This window comes from Nannospalax galili, unplaced genomic scaffold (assembly GCF_000622305.1).
Source record: "Nannospalax galili isolate Female #2095 unplaced genomic scaffold, S.galili_v1.0 scaffold511, whole genome shotgun sequence".
Lineage (NCBI taxonomy): Eukaryota > Metazoa > Chordata > Mammalia > Rodentia > Spalacidae > Nannospalax > Nannospalax galili.
In genome coordinates this window covers 2,138,599-2,161,114 of record NW_008331831.1, presented here as the reverse complement: position 1 = coordinate 2,161,114, position 22,516 = coordinate 2,138,599, and the positions used below count along the sequence as shown (strand labels likewise).

Genomic DNA, 22,516 nt, shown 5'->3' with positions numbered 1-22,516 from the left:
TGCTCAATAGTTAAATTATTTTATGTGTGGGGTTTCTGTTTTTTGTTTTTTGGTATTTTGGTCTATTTTTGACACAGATTCTCCCTGAGGCCACAGCTGGCCTAGAACTCACTGTGTAGACCAGGTTGGCCCTGAACTCACAGAGATCTGCCTGCTTCTGCCTCCCCAGTACAGGGATTAAAGGTGTGCACCCCCACACTTGGCCACTTTATGTGTGTTTTAATCACCTTGAGCATTACAAGTCATTATTTAACAAGACATATTCCTCTGTTAGAATTAAGTGTTTCTTTCTGAATTAAATAAAGTGAATTTCATACATATGCACATATATTTAAAGCAAACAAAGCAAAATATTGTCATTTTTTAAATTTTTATTTATTTTTTAATTTTTATTTCATGTGTATGCATGTATTGCCTGCATGTAGGTAAGTGCACCGTGTCGTGCAATGCCTAAGGAGGTCAGAAGAGGCTGTCGGATCCCCTGGAACTGGAGTTGCCCACAGTTGTTACCCGCCATGTGGGTGCTGGGACTCAAACCCAGGTCTTCTGCAAGAACAACCAGTGTTCCTAACTGCTGAGCCATCTCTCCAGCCCCATATTGTCATTTTTTAAAAGAACACATTTGGGAGGATTCAGAAAATCATTAAAATGTCACATCCCCAAAAGTAAAACATGCAGTAGCTATATGACTTAATTGTTTTCTAGGTAGTTCTAGCCAGTAAATGTTTTAAGAAACATGAAAACAGCCATTTATAATACACATTCATCCATCCCATGACAGAATATTTATTTTATTCTTGAAATTATGTTTCCTGAGGAAGATGAGGAATAAAGGCAGAAAAACTACTTTTACAAAAGTACAAAGATGAGCCAGATATGGTGGTGCATGCCTTTAATCCTAGCACTCAGGAGGGAGAGGCAGGTGGAGCTCTGTGAGTTCCAGGCCAGCTGGGGCTACAGGGAGACCCTGTCTCAAAAAAAAAAAAAAAAAAAAAAAAAAAAAAAACAAAGATGAGGTAACAGCAAATCCTTTGTATGTCTGAATCCTAGGGTCCGTGATGGAGAACAGCTAGAGATGCACCTGGGACAAGTAGAGATTTGATAATGAACGATTCTCCCTATGGTTCTGTATTGGCTACTCTTCTCATTGCTGTGACAAAATGCCTGACAAAGGCATCTTAAGGAAAAAAGGGAGGGAGGGAGAAAAGAAGGGAGGGATTTATTTTGGATCACAGTTTGAGGGCACAGTCCATCATGGTGAGGACAACATGGCAGCAGGAACATGAGGTAGATGATCACACTACATCTGTATTCAGGAGGCAGCGATAGATGAATGCTGGTGCTCAGCTCTTTTTCTCCTTTTTACTCAGTCTGAGACCCCACCCCATAGAATGGTGCCATCCATAGTTAAGACCAGTTTACCCACATTAATTAGGTATGCCTAGAAATTTGTATCCTTGGCAATCCTTGATCCTATCTAGTTGACAAGCAACATTAGCCATCACAGGTTCTAAGGGTTTAGGCAGTATCCAAACCATCAATGGTTTGTTAGCAGAGAATGTAGTGTGTGTGTGTGTGTGTGTGTGTGTGTGTGTATTCAGAAATGTGTGTATATACTTTATTGAGATATAATTCACATATCACACAGTTTTTACATATTCACTAAGTTGTACTACCACCGATTTTAGAACATTTCACCCTTAAAATAAATTCTGGCTGGGCATGGTAGAGCATGCCCAGCATTTGGGGAGCAGAGACAGGCAGATCTCTGTGAGTTTGAAGGCAGCCTAATTTACATAATCCCAGGCCAGCCAGGGCTACATAGTAAGATGCCCAGCTCAATAAATAAATAAATAAATAAATAAATAAATAAATAAATAAATAAATAAATAAATAAATTCTGTACATGTTATGAGACACACTCCACCCCTAGCCAAAGGCACCCACTGATCTTTCTGCTTCTGTAGATTTACCACTGTGGACATTTCATAAAAATGGAATATGTGATGTGTGGACTTCTATGTTTGGACTTCTATGTTATTTAACATATTGTTTTCAATATTTACCCATGTTGTAGCATGTATTAGTAGTCATTCGTTTTTGCTGAATAATATCCTATTTATCTTAGTTTGATATTGTTGCTGTAATGAATCAACCCAAATGTAAAACAATGGACACTTATCATCTCAAAGTTCTGTAGGTCAAAAATATGGTGTTGGTCTCAATGAGCTAAAATTAAGGTGCTGTCAGGGATGCATTCCTCCTAGAAAATATAAGGGAGACTCCATTCCCTTTCCCTCTGTAAAACCAGCAACTCCTTTTCACATTAATTCTCTCTTGCCTCGTAATATAACACTCATAGTTCTGAGGATTAGGGTGCAGACACACAATGACTCATCTGTCATCACTGTAAGTGTGCATCACATTCTATTTGTCCCTTTATCAGTTGCAAAATATTTGAGTTGTAACTACACAACTATAACATTTGTGCAAGAGTTTTTGCTTAGACACGTTTTCATTTCTCTTGCTATATATCTAAGAGTGGAGTTGCTGGGTCATAAGATTTTGTTTCTTAGGAATCTACAGACCCAGAGTGGAACATGGTTAAAGATGATACATGCTATGGACTCTGATATGAACATTTCAAATTTGCCGTTTTGACTTTTTTCTGGGTCCCTGTCTAGAACTTGTAATGCTAACTACTCTTGCCTTTACTTCTCCTTCCCATCTCCTAGGCACCAGTCAAGGACTTTCTTTTCTCCCTATAGTTAAGGGTTATGCAATTTAGGAGTCTTTTAGATAGACCTACTGAAGGGTTACCCCAATTGCCTGCGTCCCTGTTCAGCATGGAAGAAGCCAGAACGGTCTGCGTCCTGATTCCCTATCAGCAGTTTAGGTAACCTCTTCTGGGGATGGTGTGATAAGAATAGGAGGTAGTAATTAGCTAGGCAATTAGGGTAAAAAGACCCCAAAGAAAAGTAGCCAGCTTCTTGACTAAAAATCAAAATGTCCTTGGGCCTTTTGGCAACATACTCTGTTCCAAAGGCCGAAGATGTCAAAAGTATTTGGGAGCTTGTATCTAATCCTTAAAAGATTTTAGGGTTACCTTTTCAGAGGGGGGAATGTTAGAGTAGCAAAAAGCCCTATATTTAAAAAAAAAAAAAAAAAAAGAGAGTACACGAAGTTGTTCAGGAAAAAGTGATGGGGACATAGGAGAGGAATTGAAGGGGAGAGAGTGGGTGTGGATTTGATCAAAATACCTTATATGCATGCGTGAAATTCACAATAAAATTTTTTTAGAGTTAAAAAAAGGATGATATATACTGAGGATTATGCATCAGTAATCCTATTGATGAAAGCTTCCAAAGAAAATATTTGCACTGGATCTTTTCGATTTTTTTTAATATTTTGACTTTTTAAAAATTCTTTGAAGTAAACTGATTCTAGAGAATTTTTAAAATATAGGAAAACCTCTAAAAGAAACTGAAAACTACTGTTTGCATTCCTCAGTAACCGGACAAGGCAGCAGTGCATGGCTGTAATCCTAGCATTTAGAAGGTGGAAACAGTTCGCTTAAGAGTTCAAGGCCGGGGCTGGAAAGATGACTCAGCAGTTAAGAGTATTGGCTGCTCTTGCAAAGGACCTGGGTTTGAATCCCAGTACCCACATGGCAGCTAACAACTGTCTGTAACTCCAGTTCCAGGGGACCCCAGATCCTATTCTGACCTCTGTGGGCATTGCATGGCATGGGTGCACTTACCTATATGTGGGCAATACACTCATACACATATAATGAAAATAAATAAAATATATATTAAGAAAAAGAGTTGAAGAGCAGTCTGGGTTACAGTGGGACAGCATTAAATGAAAGAATCTTTACCAGGCATGGTGGTGCACCTCTTTAATCCCAGCACTCAGAAGGCAGAGGCAGGAGGATCTCTGAGAATTTGAGGCCAGCCTGGTCTACATAGCAAGTTCCAGGCCAGCTGGGGCTACAGGAAGACCCTGTCTCAAAAACGACCAGAACAAACAAACAAATAAAAAGAATCTTCACTAATCCTTTCCTTCTGCTTCTTTCCGTTCTTCCTTCTTTTCTTTTTTTTTTTTTTTTTTTTTTATGTTGTATGTATGTGTACATGTGTGCTGCTGTCAGAGAATAACTTTTAGGAGTCAAGCTCTCTCCTTCCACCACGTAAATCCCTTGTATCAAACAGGTCATCAGAGTTGGTAGCAAGCACCTTTACTTGCTGAGCCATCCTGCTACCCCCCTTTTTTTGTGAGGGACAGGGTCTCACTCTGTAGCCCAGGCTAGACTCAGACTCATAGTGATCTTCCTGCCTCAACCTCCCAAGTGCTGGGATTATAAGCAAGCATCATTACAGCTGGCTGAAGAAATTGTTTTCAATCAATACTATGTTTTCCATATGATTAACTATCAAAAACAGTAAAATACCATGCCTCGTTTAAATAATTCCCTATTGTAAAATATTTAGGCTGATTCCCAGCTTTCTGTTGTGGTAGATAGACTATGGGGAGTAAGCATTCTTGTATTATACTGTTCTTTGAACTGGATCCTGAAGAATGGGTAAAGTGTTTACACAGAATTTAGCAAGATAGTGGTGCTATAGGAACATGCTAAAAGATCCCTTTGTACACAAATCCTCAAGGTTATAAAAATTAAAGTGTTCAGGAACTGGAGAGATATCTCAGCAGTTAAGAGCACTGCCTGCTCTTGCAGAGGACCTGGGTTCAATTCCCAGTACCCACCCACATAGCAGCTAACAACTCTCTGTAACTCTAGTTCCAGGAGAATCTGACACCCTTTTCTGACTTCCATAGGCATTGCATGACATGGGTGCATGTAAACACTTGCAGCAATACACTCACACACATAAAATAAAATAATAAATATTTAAAGAAAAAAAGAATTAAAGTGTTAAAAGCCAAGCATGGTGGTACATGGCTGTAATCCCAGCACTTGGGAAGATGAGAGAATAAGACGATTAGTTTGAGGCCAGCCTGGACTACATGGCAAATTCAAAGCCAACCGAGGACACATGGTTAGAACCCAAAACATAATTAAAATATGCAAAGCACAACTCATAAATTAAAGTTATAATTTGCCTTCCTATATGGGAAACAAGATTTTTGATGATATAATACTATGTAGCCATAATAATTTACTATTGATACTGGTAAGGTGAAATTATCAAATGTTGGGTTGACCAAATTTTACTTCTCCTTTCCTGATAGGTTTTTGTGTTTTTTAAATGAGATATTGTAAGTTTTAAACCAAAACAAACATTATTAGTGACAATCTTGCCAACTGATAAAATACTACTTTACATCTCAAAATGAAATTTCAAGAATCACCCAATAACGGTAAAGTTTGCTGGAACCCTTGATATATCCCATGAAGTGGGGATTGCTCACCTGAATAAAGTATTCCTGCCTGTACTGTCTGATGAATGTGTCAAAGGGCCAGGCCTGGTGGTGCAGTCCTGTAGTCCCTGCACTTGGGAGGCAGAGGCAGGTGGATCTCTGTGAGTTCAAGGCCAGCTTGGTCTACACAGGCTCCAGGCCAGCTGGGGCTACAGGGAGACTCTGGAAAGTTGACATGAGACATCAGAATATAAAACTATATTGGACAAAGAGACTAATTTGCTATATAAATTGAAACCAACAGATCAACTTTAAATGGCATTCATTTCAACTTGCATTTAAGATTTTTTTAAAAAATTGATACCCTTTAGCTTTATGTATTTATTTTTACAGTGTGTTTGGTGTGTGCGTGTATGTTCTCATGTGTATGGGTGCACATGTATATGTAAATGTGTATATGTGTTTACACAGGCTCAAAGTTGATTTGGGTGCCTTTCTTTGATGACTCTCCACTTTATTGAGACAGGATCTCTTGCTGAGTCTGGAGCTAGCCAATTTTAGCTAGTCTAACTCATCAGCTTGTCCTGGTGATCCTCTGTGCTGGCATTACAGGAGGCAGCCGCACATCCCCAGCTTTTAGGTGGGTTCTAGGGATCCGAACTCTAGTCCTCAAGTTCATGTTGCAAGTCCTTTATCTACTAATCCATCTCCTCAGCCCATACCTTTTAACTTTAAAAAATTATTATGGAGGGGCACTTCTGTGCATGGGAGGTCAGATGACAACTTTTGGGAGCCAGCTTCCTCCACCATGGATTCTGTGGATCAAACTCAGGATATCAGCTGCCAGGACAAGCACTCTTGCCTGCTGAATCATCTTGATGACTCCCTTTAGCTCTCTCAAAAAATGAAGGCTGATCATGGTGGTGCACATCTGTCAGTCCTTGCTTTCAGGAGAGGCTAAGGCAGACGGATGGAGAGAGTTCAAGGCAAGCCTGGGCTACCCAGCAAGACTCTGTCTCAAACAAAACAAGATCTATATATATGAAGAGAGAGAGAGCAAATTTATGCACACTTCTTTAATATTTTATTTGTTATTTTTATTTATATGTACATGTGTATTGCCTGCATGTATGTAAGTGCACTCATGTCATTCAATGCCCACAGAGGTCAGAAGAGGGTATTGGGTTTCCCTGGAACTGAAGTTACAGGCAGTTATTAGCCGCCATGTGGATGCTAGGACTCAATATGTGGGTCCTCTGTAAGAGCAACCAGTGCTCTTACCCACTGAGCCATCTCCAGCCTGCAACACTCCATTTATTTTTTAAAATATTTTAATTAATTTTTATTTTAACTGTATGAATGTTTTGTCTGTGTGTATATAAGTGCACCAGGTGTGTGCAGTGCCCATGGAGGCCCAAAGAGGGTGTCAGATCTCCTAGAACTGGAGTTACTGACAGTTGTTAGCCATCATGTGGGTGCTGGGAACCGAACCTAGGTCCCCTGCAAGAGCAGCCAGTGCTCTTAACTGTTAAGCCATCGCTCTAGGCCCTAAAACTTCATTTTTTAATAATTCTATGGAACAAGAGAGATAATATGAGAAGCAAACTGATATAAGAATGAATTATATCCAGGCATGGTAGCATATACCTTTAGCACCAGCACTTGGGAGGCAGAGGCAGGCAGATCTCTGTGAGTTCAAGGCCAAAGTCAGCCTGATCTACATAGTGAGTTCCAGGCCAGCTGGGGCTATAGGGAGACCCTGTCTAAAAAAACAAACAAACAAAAAAGAATTATGACATACTTTTATCTCATTGTTTTAAGTTACATAGCATAATTAAGTACTTGTAAATAAATAAGAAAGTTGGTTAAATCCTAGTAAGTGAAAAAATAAAAAACCATTCAAATGAACTCAAATAATCACAGCTGTGCTATTATCTTTTTAATTTCCATCTTAGCCCTCCAGAACTTCACTAACTGAATTCCTCATCTTTTTGTTTCTATTTTATTTATTTGTGTGGGTGTATGTGGTATGTGTGGTGTATGTACATGAGTGCCCAGGCACATACATGGGCTCACATTATTACTAACACTTGGTAGTGCAGTTTTGTCAGTAAATAATATTAAAAAATTATGACAGACATATAGAATTTCAAATTTATATTCTAAGATGTAATTATCTTTGCATATTTTTTACATTCATTTGTTTGTGTGTGTGTGTCCCCAAACATGTATACACATGCATATATGCCACAGCTTGCATGTGGAGGTCAGAGGACAACTCGCAGAGTTCATTCTCCTCTACCATTTGGGGTCTAAGGATGGAACTCAGTTTGTCAGACTTGGCAGCAAGTGCCTTTATCCACTGACTCAACTCTTCAGCTCCCCCATCACCTCTCCCCACTTTTTCCAATAATTGTTTTTCTTTTTGCAGTGCTGGAGCTCACACTCAGGGTCTCATGCGTAGTCGGAAAGCTGTACCAGTGAGCTACATTCCCTTCTCTTACATTCTTTTTTTGTTTTGTTTTGTTTTGTTTTTTTGACAGGGTCTCCCTAGTCACAGACCACCTGGAAGTCACAATGTGAACCAGGGTAGCCTCGATCTTGAAGAGATCCACCTGTCTGCCTCCTGGGAGCTGGGAGGCACACCACCACACCCAGCATACTTACATTCTTTTTTAAAGGTGGGAAATTGAGGCTGGAGAGATGGTTTAGTGGGTAAGTGTACTTGCTCTGCAAGAATGAAGACCTGAGTTCAAATCCCCAGCACTCATGTAAAAAGCTGGGCATGTCTGAGTATGCCTGTATACCCAAGAACTTACTGACTAGCCATCCTAGCCAAAAGGGCAGGCTTCTAGTTAGAGAGAGATCCTTTGATAATGTGTCACTGTTCCTGTAATGTGAGCTTGCCATTCACTCCCTTTCCAAATTCTCCAACCTATACAAAATCTTTCAGTGTAATCATGTTACATCTTAAAGAAAGCAATGCTAATAAAATATTTTTAAATTTAAAAAAATTTAAAGATAAGGGAAAGACCAGAAAGCCACACAGTGAAATATAAAACAAAAAAAGCCTTGTATCATCCATGTTTATTTTGCTAGAGGTTAAGAAATTCATGATAAAAACGTGTTATCTGATCCCAGAGATATTTGCAAGGGCAGGGGATATTTCTGGTACACATGGGTCTCAATATCCAGAATTATTAAAGATTAACATATCAAGATAAATTTCAATAAGTTGAATCTTCTAAACATCTTTTATCAACCTTCCTTATAACTTTTCTTTACAAGTTTATAAGCTAAAACACATTCTTAAAGTTCTGGTATTAATAAGGTGGGTTTATTCTTACATGGGGAAAAATAGAAAGTCATGTATCCAAAGTTGCTCCAAGTTAAAACAAAGGAGTGGAGTTGGAGAGATGGCTCAGCCATTAAGAGCACTGGCTGGCTGCTCTTGCAGAGGACCTGAGTTCAATTCTCAACACCCACATGGCAGTTGAAAACCATTTGTAATTCCAGTTCCAGGGAAATCTGACACACTCTTCTGACCTCCGATGATATTGCACAACACAGGTTTACTTATATACATGGAGGCAATATAGTCATGCATATAAAATAAAAATAATAAACAAAATATTTTTAAAAGGCAAAAAAATGATTTCCAGAAAACTCAGGATACCTAAAGTAGGTGATTGGTGTTCTACATCAGTTTCACACAAGTAGCATTTGTGAATCATCTGTTTACTAATTCAGGACCAGATTTGTTTTTAGTAGTTGAACTAATTCCATCTGACTCAAAGGATTTTTACCCAAAATTATGCCTTATTTTTATTCAGTTTACATAGAACGGTCATTTTGGGCGTTTTATTTTTCCTCAAGAATTTTGGGTTAGAGCAATACAATATTGGAAGTGGTTTTCACGAATTTCTCCATATTTGTTTGGATAGCCACTGGACCAACGTGTGTCCTTTTGTAGGCTTTCTGGTTTCTGAAAAGAAATTTTTAATTTTTTCTTTTCTGTGCTGTAATTCACAAGTTTAATAGACATACTTATGGTTTTTCTTTTCTTTTTCATGTGTGTGTTCATGACACATGTGAGTGTGTAGTGCATGAGTGTGTGTGTGCACATGCCTGTAGAGGCCCAAGGTTGATATGGGGAGTCCTCTTCAATGGCTCTCCATCTTATGTGTTGAGAAAGGGACTCTCAACTGAACTCAGAGCTTGCCGATAGGTCTGGTCTGGCGACCATGCGTCTGGAATCCTGTCTCCATCTTCCAAGTGCTGGAATTGGAGATGTGCTGTCATATCCACTTGGCTTTCATACGGGTTTGGGGATCTGAACATCGGTCCTCAGGCTTGCACCACGTGCTTTAACCACTCAGTCAGTACCTTTGTTTCTCTCCTTTGTACAGTGAAAACATTCTACAGAAAAGCAGAAGGAATTGTTGAGGTAAACACAAATTTTAAATGACAACACCCTCTTCCCATCTCCCCCTCTGCACTACATTCATTATTTTTAATGAAACAGGAAATGCAAATCAGTCCTTCTCTTGCTCAATTTATCTGCCTCTTCAGACTTTGCTGCAGTCACATCTGAGAAGCTTTTACACTACAGTAGTGTTTAGAAATATATTCATGAGCAAATAATAATATGCTTTGTATCGCTAATATTTGTGATGGTAGAATAAGCAATGCAACAAAGTTTAGCTGACAAGGAGAAGTCAAAGCTGGAAATACAATAAGCAAGAAATATGCCATAAAATATACAATTAAAGGTGCTAGAGAGATGGCTCAGCAATTAAGAGTACTGGCTGCCTTTGCAGAGGACCTGGATTTGGTTTCCTGTACTCAGATAGTGGTTAACAACCATCTATAATTCCAGTTCCAGGGGATCTGACACCCTCTTCTGACCTCCATAGGCACTGCACACGTGGGTGCACTTATATTCGTGCAGGAAAAACAGTCATACACATAAAATAAAAATAATTAAAATTTAAAAACCTACACAACAGGGCTGGACACGGGTGGCACACACCTTTAATCCTAGCATTCAAAAGGCAGAGGCAGGTAGATCTCTGTGAGAATGAGGCCAGACTGATCCACATGATGAGTTCTAGGCCTGCTGGGGGCTACAGGGAGAACTTGTCTCAAAAAAGACCAAAAGGGGGGAAAAAAAAACACTCAACAAACCACTCAAAAACATACAACAAATATTTAATTACGTTTTATATGTAGGGAACTCACCTACTCACTAGAGAAGTTACAAGGGTAACTTATTACCCTCAGTAAACTTAACAGTCAAATGGAAGATACACAGTCACATTTCCAAACAAAATCACAGTACAAACTATAAAAAGAATATTTAAAAATCACTTGGTAAAGCTGGGTGTGGTGGCGCACGCCTGTAGTCCCAGCACTTAGGAGGCAGAGGCAGGTAGATCTCTGTGAGTTCAAGGCCAGCCTGGTCTACATAGTGAGTTCAGGACAGCTGGGGCTACAGGGAGACCCTGTTTAAAAAAAAAAAAAAAAAAAAAAAAATCACTTGGTGATATATAGTATATCTGGTTGGTTGTTTACAACTTTATTGAGATATAATTTGTGAGGGGCTGGAGAGATGGCTCAGCAGTTAAGAACATTAATTGTTCTTGCAGAAGACCTGGGTTCAAATCCCAGCACCCAATGGCAGCTAACAGATCTGACAGCCTCTTTTGTCCTCCGCTGGCACTGCATGACATGGGTGTACTTACCTACGTGCAGGCATAACACTCATACACATAAAAATAAAATTTTGTAAGTGATAAAATATAACCGCCAGACATATGCACTTGAATCAGTCAGTAAATTTATAAAGTTGTATAACCATCACCATAATCCAATTTTAGAACATTTCCACTACTACAAAAAAAAAATTCCCTTAAGTGAGCATTTACAGGAAATTCCCCCATTTTCCCCCCAGCCTCAGGCAACCACTGAGCCCGTGTGTCAAAACAGCCTTAAGTCTAGGGCTACTTTGACTCACCCCTGAGCCAGCACCTTTCTGTGCCCAGCATTGGTGGGACACAAACTCTCACAGTCCTGTGGGAATCACCCTCTAGGGATTTTCTTTCCTGTTCATTCTCTTGGTTCCTTTTTCAGCCTTGGTAGTTTCTTTGCACTTCACCTAAATCTCTGCGAGTGACTCTGTTTCTCTGTTCAGTTCTCTTTTCTTTGATACTTTGCCTGTTAATTTTAGCTGCCCTAAATTCCCAATTTGGCCTCCTGAAGCCAGGAGATCCCTGGGCTTTGCTGGTGTTCCCCTGCTGCACTGTGGCCTGGAGCTGCAGACCCCAGAGGGCTCTTACCTCATCTCATCCCCTTATGTGGGGGATCACAGTCCTAAATGGCCTCTTGTCCAATGTCTGAAAAACATTGCTTCGTATGCCTCACACGGTATTCTAGCTACTTAAGATGGCATGGGGAGGGAGTTGGCATGGATTTGATAAAAACACATCGTATGCATGTATGAAATTCTCAAAAAAAATTTTTTTTTGGGCTTTTTGAGACAGGGCCTCCCTGTAGCCCCAGCTGTCCTGGAACTCACTATGTAGACCAGGCTGGCCTTGAACTCACAGAGATCCGCCTGCCTCTGCCTCCTGAGTGCTGGGATTAAAGGTGTGGGCCACTATGCTCGCTCATAAAATTTTTTTTAAAAAGCTAAAAAAGATGGCATGGTAAGTCCAGTCTCCATTTTCCTGTAGTGAGTGGAAGCACAGGTTCTGGTTTTGAAGGTATTCCACTGCTATTCCCTATACCTTCTGCCCATGGTCAGTTCTATATAATACAATTATCTCTCAATAATTTAATATTTGAATAAACAAATTTTAAAATCAAACAGTAAACATAGACATATGTATATATTCATATTTAAAAATAGGGCCAAGTGAGATGACTCAGCAGGTAAAGTTCGTTGCAGCCTCGCTTGATAAATCTGAATTTAATTCCAAGGTAGCATATGGTGGAAGGACAGGAACAATTCTCCCAAGTTGTTCTCTGACTGCCACATGCATGCCATGGCCATGTGCACACATATGTGTATGTGCACATGTACACATATGCATGTGCATGCACACACACTAAAATGTAAAAAAAAATGCCGGGCATGGTGGCACATGCCTTTAATCCCAGCACTTGGGAGGCAGAGGCAGGTGGATCTCTGTGAGTTCAAGGCCAGCCTGGTCTACATAGTGAGTTCCAGGACAGCTGGGGCTATAGGGAGACCCTGTCTCAAAAAAGACCAAAAAACAAACAAAAAAAATGTAATAAAAAGCATAAATGATTGATGGAGCTATGAAGACCTCTACTGCTATAATCTATAGTAGTTTCTATATTGTATCAATCTAGTAATAACATCCATTTCCAATCATATGTACATCTGTATTATCTTGAATTTCACAAAGAATGGGAAGTAGAGTCAAAAGTTTCATTAGTTTTAATTTTTCCACTTGGGGTAGGGTTTTGGGACTGAACACAGGCCTTGTTTATGCAAACAATGAACTGTACTACAGATTCACACTGCCAGTCCCAATTCATTAGCTTTGCATTTTAAGAATAAGTCATTATTATTTTGAAATCTCTTGAATGACATGGCAAGTTTGCTTAGAGAGGATGAAAACGGTGTAGAGATGGTGGCTTGTGAGTGGCAAAGCCCAACATCCTGGATGATGCACTTAGGGAACTCTCATCCACCACTGTTTTATACTTTTATCATACTTTATAATGACATTTATAGAGTAATAGAAAATATAATATAAATGTGTCCTTCAATCAGGATTTTTTTTTTTTTTTTGAGACAGGATGTCAGTACAGAACCCTGGCTGGCCTAGAACTTGATGTGTAGACCAGTCTGGCCTGGAACCCACAGAGATCCCCTTGCCTGTCTCTGTCTCCCAAGTGCTGGGATTAAAGGCATGCACCACCATATGCTCATGGAGTTTATGATTTCTATAGACAGAAACCCCTCCTAAACAAGGGGGAAAAAAGAGAATGAAATGACTAAACTTAAATTAGATCTAGCTTTAGATGTGGCTGAATATAAAGGACCAAGGAATAGTTCTATTTTTGTCTCCAGCTCCACTTCTTTACATGGACTCCTTTCCTAGAAAATTCTTCCTCTTTAGTGACAAGGTGCTACTTACACTGCACATTTCGCACTTCATATTCCAAGCAGATGTTCCAACACTTACTGCAGCCTAGGTCACATATCTATCTCTGAACACTTTGGCAAAGGAACTGCCCTGACTGGCCTAGGCTAAAGTCATGAACTTCACTTTAGACTGAAGGTAGAACTGCTCTCTGATCATGTGGCTAAAAAGAAAATCACAGCAGCAGTTAGAAAATGGGAGGATGGCTGTCAGAAAGTCAAGGAATGAATGTGTTCTACACACACTGATGTAATTGTAGTTTAATGTAATTGTAAGTTTACATGAACGCTATAATATAATTCAAATTATAATTTGATAGGTCCAATGGTGTACGTCTGAAGTCTCAGATATTTGGAAGGCTGAGAGAGGAGGATAGCTTGAACCCAGAAGTTTGAAGTCAGGGTCTACAACCAAACAAAAACCAAATAGAACTAGTTTGACTGCGATGGCCTGCATTTTCTTCACTCCTTGCCCCAATGCATACATAGTCTTATCACCCTAATTAGCTGAGAACTTGAGGTATGTTGTGCAATAAATAGAACACATGAGGCAATTATATAATCTACCAGCAGGCATCTTGGAAGAACTCTTAGAAAAGTAAAGACTCTAGTATTAATAGATGGGCTGGACATTCCAAGGGAAAGTAACAGCAAAAAGACCACAGGCCCGGGGAATGCCAAACAATAAATCGACAGTGAAAGGAGAGGTTGGGGTCAGGGTGAGACTATAAAGAGACCCAGGAAAGGTCAGGCCGGTCCTTGAGCTTCAGACCAAAGTACTTGACTATTATTGTAAATGTGCTAGGGCAGATGTTGGCAACCTTTTTCTATAAAGAGCCAGACAGTAAATATTTTAAGTTTTGCAATGTCTAGATGCAAAATTAGTGATATTATGTAAGCAACTACATGATAAGAGAGAAAACAAATTTCTGTGGATTTTTAATGAAATTATAATTATACTATAATTGAGCATAATTTTTCATAATAAAGTTCTATTATATGAATAATTGGGATTCAAAGTTAGTGTGCCTATCAATATATGAATTATAAATGTTCATCTGTAAAAATCATTCTCAGTGTACATGTTATACAAAAACAGGTGGCTGGATTTGACCCACAGGCTATAGTCTATAGACTACTGTATTAGGGAATCAGTTCATATTTTTACTACATTTTTTCTATTTTTCTTTTCTTTTTTGGCCTTTTTGAGACAGGGTCCCCCTGCAGCTGGCCTGGAACTCAACTATGTAGACCAGACTGGCCTTGAACTCACAGAGATCTGCCTGCCTCTGCCTCTCAAATGTTATCTATTTATTTTTAATTTTTTTAATTTTATGTATATAAGTGTATTGCTTGCTCCCGTGTCATGCAGTGCCAGCAGGAGGTCAGAAGGAGGCATCAGAGCCCCTGGAACTGGAGTTATGAATGGTTGTTAGCTGTCATGTGGGTGCTGGGAATCCAACCCAGGTCCTCTACAAGAGCAATCAGTGCTCTTAACTGCTGAGCCATCTCTCCAGCCTCATTTTATTTATTTCTGTGCATGCACAAACACATGTGTGACATGGTACACATGGGGAGATCAGAGGACAACTTGTTGGAGTCAGTTATCTCTTTCCACCCTGCAGACCTTGAGTATTGAACTCACATTGTCATGCTTGGTGGTAGGTGCCTTTATCCACTGAGCTGTCCACCAGCCCTCACTTCATATTTTTCAGAATGGAGATTATCTGCTTCTAATATTGATTACATCAGACTGAGACAAATCACAAGCAATACAGTCCCCCAACTCTTTCTCCGAGATTTACGCTTTCACACTTTCAGTTACTTGTAGTCAGTCATGGCCAAAAATACTAAATGTAAAGTTCCAGAAATAATTTCTAAACTGCATGACATTTTGAGTAGCAAGATGAAAATCTCCATGCCCACTCCCTCTGTCTGCCAAAGATGTGATTCATCACTTTGTCCAGTGTATCCACATTGTTTATGTTACCTGCCCTTTATTCACTTGGTAACCAGCTAATCAGATAGATGGTCATGGTATCACAATACTTGTGTTCAAGTAAACCATTTTCTGCTTAGTAATGCAAGATAACTGACACTGGCAATTAGGATATGTCAAAGAGAAACTGCAACATGCTTCCTTTTCCTGAAAATGTAAAAGCACAAGATATTGGGAGAAAGATTAAATTTATATAACTTATAATTGCTCTATTTTATTAGTACTGTTAATCTCCTAGCTTGTCCAATTTCTAAGTTAGACTTTATTATATTATGTACAAGAAAAACCACATTATATATACAGGGTTCTGTACCAACCTTGATTTCAGGTATCTACTGGAACCAAGGAACATGATCCCCATAGATAATGAGCATCAGCTGGACAGTCTAGGTGAGGCATAGTGAGGGTCTAAATTAGAATGTCAATCTCCTACACTTGGACATTTTCAGGAGAACAGCTACAGTGAAACAAGAATCAGAATCTGTTTCTAGGCAGAAACAGAAAGAAACATCATTACCACCCAGATGAATGCATGCTCTTTCTTTTAAAAGAGTGCATTCAGCCAGGCATGGTGGCCCATGCCTTTAATCCCAACACTGGGGAGGCAGAGGCAGGCAGATCTCTGTGAGTTCAAGGCCAGCCTGGTTTACATAGAGAGTTCCAGGACAGCTGGGGCTACAGGGAGACCCTGTCTCAAAAAGACCAGAAAAAAAAAAAAAAGAGGCCATAGAAATCTGAAATTGGGCATGGTGGCACATGACTAATTCCCATGTTTGAGGGACAGAGGCAGAAGGATTGCTGTGAATTTGAGGCCAGCCTGAGTACATAATAGGACAGCTGAAAGAAGGAAAGAAAGAAGGAAAGAAAGAAGGAAAAAAAGAGAAAGAAAGAAAGAAAGAAAGAAAGAAAGAGAGAGAAAGAAAGAAAAAGAAGAAAGAGAAAGAAAGAAAGAAAGAAAGAGAGGGAAAGAAAGAAAAAGAAGAAAGAGAGAGAAAGAGGAAGGAAGGAAAGAAGGAAGGAAGGAAAAAAAGAATAGAAATGGTGTGTGTGTGTGTGTGTGTGTGTGTGTGTGTGTGTGTGTGTATTCCTGCTTGGAGTGTCAGTATTAGTGGAGAATGGCAGGGTCCATCAATTAAATTTTTCTCCAGCCCAGTTATCACAAATTTATGCTTGGGTCTTAGGGCATTAGGGAGATGATAAAGTTGAGAGATTAAGAACTGTATAAATTAGTGATCACATCAACAACAGGAGACTCGCTCTTGGCATAGACTGTGGCATTCGTCAGTCAGGTGTTTGCCACTTGTGGGTAGATGTTGGCAGTAGCAGACTTGTAAAACAATGAAATGGGTTAGACCCCAGCACTTGGGAGGCAGAGGCAGGCAGATCTCTGTGAGTTAAAGGCCAGCCTGGTCTGCATAGTGAGTTCCAGGCCAGTTGAGGCTACAGGAAGACCCTGTCTCAAAAAGACCAGAAACGCCCCCCAAACCAAAACAAAATGAAAATCAAAACTATGACACTGACGGCCTCCTTCATCTTTCCATCTATGCACCCTGGTCCTAGTTTTGATTATCAGTCACAGTCAGTAGCAGTGGTAATTTTGGTGACAATTGGATGCTAGTAGGAGAAAAGAAAAGTTGAGTTTCATAAGAAGACATCACGTATAATATCTGAAAAACTCATAAAACTCTGCTCATCCCGTGAGTGCCACAGAGGAAAAAAGTAGTCTCAGAAGTATGCTATGTTGATTCAAAGCCTCTGTGCTACATGATGAGCTAAAATTATAACAATGAATTAATTCATCATATAAAATATTTTCCTACATATGGACGACTGAAGGGTCATGTAGGTACATAAATACCTTTTCCATACAGTTATTTCTTGATACTTTTCTCTTAGAAAGCTACAGAGAAACTGCCATGCAGTAATACCATTTCCTACTAAGTATTTGCTTTTTTTTTTTTTAAGCATATTTCTTAAGGAACAGGTGTATGTGCTATTAGTCAAGAGAGTAGCAAACAGCAGTGGCTTGCTGCCATGGAAACAGCTGGTGTTCTAGCAACAAACATATTCATTTGCTTAGGCTGCCCTGTGGAGTTCTGCAAACACAGGTAAAGGGTTTATCCATAGAACTTGAGTGGCAGCCTTTTAGCTCCAGAATAAAGGTCCACCCATAGATGTAAATCTGGACTTGGGAGGAGAGAGTAAATGATTCTGCCAAGCAGGCAGTGGTTTGGGAGCCAAAGAACAGCAATGTCAGAGTTAAATTTATTCATATCTACTCTTTATCTAGATTTGCTGGAAATAGGTCTCTTTCTGTATTTGTTGGCTCTCCTAAAGGAAGGAGAAAAAACTCAGTGGCAGTGGCTGACACCATGACCTATGGCTCTGGCTAGCTGCCTTCTTTGGAGGAAGAAGTGCAGTCATTTTCCAAAACTACACCTGACCTCTGCCCCTATGTTTCAAGCCCAGAGACTATGGGGAAGACAGCAGGACAGGTTCTGGTGGTGACTTTAAGGCTGTGTTTTCCTTTTCTATTTTTTCATCATAATCCCCAAATTCTTCAAGAATGATTGAGAAGTGGGGAGGAGGTACTGGAGACCACATACTAAGTAGGCAAGTGCTCCTCCACCTAAGATTAAAATCTTACGAGGCTCACAGGAAACCTCACTGTTGGAACTCAGTCTGGAAAGGCATGTGGTAGCATGGCACGTAACAGTGCAAGAAAGAGACTTGATGGGATTTAATATTTTACATACCAATTTTTATGTGTATGAATGTATTGCTTGCATTGTACTAAGTGCATCTGTGTTGTGCAATGCTCCGGAAAGTAAAAGGAGGGTGTCAGATCCTCTGGAACTAGAGTTATGGACAGTTGTTAGCCACCATGTGGATGCTGGGAATCAAACCCGGGTCCTCTGCAAGAGCAGCCAGTGCTCTTAACCACTGAGCCACCTCTCCTGCCCCTTAATGGGATTTATATGCTGCTCTTGTTCTTAAAAGTTCCTTTCCCTTTCCATTTCTGTATATTTCTACATTTATTTAATATATGCCAAGAATTATTCAAAGCATAGTCAATCACCATTTTTTCTCTACAATTCTAGAGATGTATAAAAATAACAGGTACTGCTGGGCGTGGTGGCGCACGCCTTTAATCCCAGCACTTGGGAGGCAGAGGCAGGAGGATCTTTTGTGAGTTCGAGGCTAGCTGGGGCTACAGGGAGACCCTGTCTTAAAAAGACAAAAAAAAAAAAAAAAAAAAAAAAAAAAAAAACAAAGAAAACCAAAACCAGGTATCTACAGCAAATACTAAATTTTAGTTCAATAATGATAAATTCAAGATTAAATCAAATATGTCCTCAGAGAGCTAGGTAGGTGAATTGGGAATATCAGTGTCATCATTTAAGGGGACTGAAAAATCAAATATTAACTTTTCAATGAATTTTCAACCAAATTTATTCTAAGAGACTTATTTTCTAAAAGAGAACCTATATTCAAAATAGTAAAATGGGGGTGCAGGGCAGGAAAAAAATAGTAAAGTATATTGAGAATGAATTTTTTTCTTCTGTTCTGAATATGTGTATGTACTTACACACATACACCTATATAAATAACTTTAAGAACTGATTAAAAATAGGCTGGGCGTGGTGGCACATGACTTTAATCCCAGCACTTGGGAGGCAGAGGCAGGCAGATCTTTGTGAGTTTGAGGCCAGCCTGGTCTTCATAATGAGTTCCAGGACAGGTGGGGCTACAGGGAGAACCTGTCTCAAAAAGACAAAAAAAAAAAAAAAGAATTGATTAAAAATAAACTACATAAGCCGGGCGTGGTGGCGCATGCCTTTAGTCCTAGCACTTGGGAGGCAGAGGCAGGCGGGTCTCTATGAGTTCAAGGCCAGCCTGATCTACATAGTGAGTTTCAGGCCAGCTAGGGCTACAGAGAAACCCTGTCTCAAAAAGACAAAAAAAAAAATAAATAAATATAAAAATAAACTACATAAGTCAAGCTTTTTTTCAGGTTTATTTATTTATTTTTACGTGTACCTGAGTGTATATGTATGTGCACCATGTGCATGCAGGTGCCTGTGGAGGTCAGAAAAGGATGTTGGATTCCTGGAACTGGAGCTATGGACAGTTGTTAGCCACCCAGCATATGAGTGCTAGAAACTAACCCAGGTTCTCTGCAAGAGTAGGAAGTACTCTTAACCACTGAGCCATCTCTCCGGTCCCTTCAGTCAAACTTTCAATCTTTAAAGTCATTTGATCCCTGTATGAGTTCATGTTATAACTTGGTAAGTTACATAAACACATATACTCACATGGCAGCTAACAACCATCCATAACTTCAGTTCCAGGGGATCCAACATGCCCTCTTCTGGCCTCCATGGACATTGCATGACACAGTGCCCTTACATGCAGGCAAAATACACATGTACATAAAAATAATAAATTTTAAAAATTTTTATAATTTCATAATTTTTCAAAATTTTTATAATTTCATCAGAATTAAAGCATTCTGATGAATTTTTATAAATAAATTAGATTGCTTTAATAATGAATTTTAGATCTTAGTTTAGTTTCTAAAGGAAAAAAAGACTTTAATCTTTACTCAAAATAATAGTATTTAACTATTTTATAGTAAAATAATTTAAATCTAACAAAAAACAGAAAAATAAATTACAAAATTAATTTAGAAGTTCAAATTTTGCCTAAAAAATATTTTGACGGGCCAGATATGGTAGTGCACACCTTTAATCCCAGCCCTTGGGGGACAGAGGCAGGTGGATCTCTGTGAGTTCAAGGCCAGCCTGGTCTACATAGCCAGTTCCAGGGCAACTGGGACTACAGGGAGACCCTGTCTCAAAAAGATAAAAAAAATTTTTTTCTTGACAATGCAGAAGATAATTGTCTATAACAAAGAGCATGTTAATTAACTATTATCATTATTCCAACTCAAGCTTTTAAGATACTATATAGAAAAAAAATCTCTACCTTTAACTTAATGATCAGTCAAGCAATTTAGAGATTAAAACAATAATCAAATTTTGTTATATTTCATAGGATAATTCTTTATTAGTAAAAGGAACATACAGAAAGAACATTCTTTTGGCATGTGACTGGCAAGGGAATTAATGATGCTGAGTGAATGAATGATCTTTGTTTCAGGAGAACATAAGGAGAATCCAGGTAGTAATCACAGATGAAGCCAATCACTATAGAGAGCATCTTGAAGAAGAGAGCAAAAGAAGGATTTTATCTAAAATAAAATTTTTTAAATGAATATAAAACAGCCAGGTGCAGTGGTGCACACCCATAATCCCAACACTTGGGCAGTGGAGGCAAAAGAATTCGGTCTAGACTCAGCTACATTGCAAGTTGAAGCCAGCCTTGGCCACATGAGACCCTGTCTCAAACAAAACAAAACAATACATGGGAATATTGTTTGTTGATAGTTTTTTTTGTTTGGTTTTTTGTTTGTTTGTTTTATTGAGACAGGGTCTCCCTGTAGCCCCAGCTGTCCTGGAACTCACCAAGTAGACCAGACTAGCCTTGACCTCACAGATAATCTGCCTGCCTCTACACCCTGAGTGCTGGGATCAAAGGCGAGTGCCACCACGCCCAGCTAAGCAATGCATTTAATTGAATGTAAACAGCAAACTCAGTAGTTACATCAACTTCTATTTTAGTAACCTGTTTAAGGCAGATTACAAATCTCCTAGTAACAATATAGCCACAAGAAAAAAGGTTGCCTTCAATAGTTGGTTTCCAAAGTCATCGCATTTCCAAGAAAAGTCATTTAATACCAAAAAGATACTAGGCAAATTTTGTGTATTTTTATGGTATGCTTGTTGACATGCATTTAATTTTCCAGAGGAAATTACTCCACATGATTAAAAAACAAATTTAACAAAAATGTTGAAGCCCTGCTAAAGATTTCCTAAGAGCTCTCATCTCACTGCTTCCTTTTTACTTCTCCTTCTCTGTGGTCACCACGCCTGCGCAGGAAGCAATTTTGCAAGCGTTGCTGTGGCTGTGAGCCATGCATGAGTCAATTAAATTAGCTATTTTTTCAATCTTGCTAACAGTTTATAGAACACACTAACCCCTTCTCTCATACTGCATCAGGCTGGGATTCTGCCCTTTTGAGGAAGAATACATTAGAGGAGAGAGAGAGAGAGAGAGAGAGAGAGAGAGAGAGAGAGAATGAGATCAGAGCAGAAAGTATCAAACTCTCTTCTCTCCTTTTAAACACGTTGTACAGGCGCCTCTTGACATCTGCTTGAAACACACACATACAATGCTCAAATAACAGCATTTTTTTAGTAACAAAGTCCAATCCAAAAGACCTCCCTCCAATTTAGCTATGTTACTTATTAAAATTGCAAATTACTTCCTACAAGAAACTGCCTTTCGATGAACACAGGTTTCTACACACAGAAAAGAAACTCAGTCATGTAAACAAAGCCTATTCAGTTTCACTCTAGGCCAGTATTTAACTAAGCTAAATATAATGGACTCATAAAAAGAGTGGCATGAATACAAAAACAGGAGATAGAAGTATTTTTAATTGCCTTTGGAGCAGCAGTTTTGCCTGCCTTCCTCTTTTCCTTCCTTCCTTCCTTCTGCCCTTCATTCTTATGTGTTGATGAAGCTAATATTAGTTTGCATTCCCTGAACACAGAGCAGATGCTTAGGCCATACATGATGAAAACTGAATTAACAAAGCCCTCCAGAAAAATCAACCTATGATTTCTGCTTCATGTATCTGCATCATAAACACTTGGCTTTTCTTTTCTTTTCTTTTTTTTTAAGGGTTCTGGGCATTGAACTCAGGTCCTCATGTGTTCTAGTTTGTTTCTCCATTGCTGTGACAAAACATGCTGACCAATAGCAACTTGGGGAGGAAAAGGGTTTATTTATCTTACATCTCCCAGGTCACAGTTCATGAGGAAGCCCAAGGT

General features: G+C 39.2%; 1 long non-coding RNA gene across 2 annotated transcripts in view; it reads right to left on the bottom strand.

Annotated features, from left to right (window-relative positions):
• Positions 1-8,909: 8,909 nt before the first annotated feature.
• The window catches only part of LOC103728978, a 52,085-nt gene continuing 38,478 nt past the window's right edge, over positions 8,910-22,516 (bottom strand). Inside the window, exon 5 of one of the 2 annotated variants that reach the window (XR_003848512.1) lies at positions 8,910-9,801. This is a non-coding gene — a long non-coding RNA (uncharacterized LOC103728978). Of the gene's footprint in view, positions 9,802-19,926; positions 19,963-22,516 lie in introns of those variants that run through there. The other variant, XR_003848514.1, reaches the window with a different exon arrangement.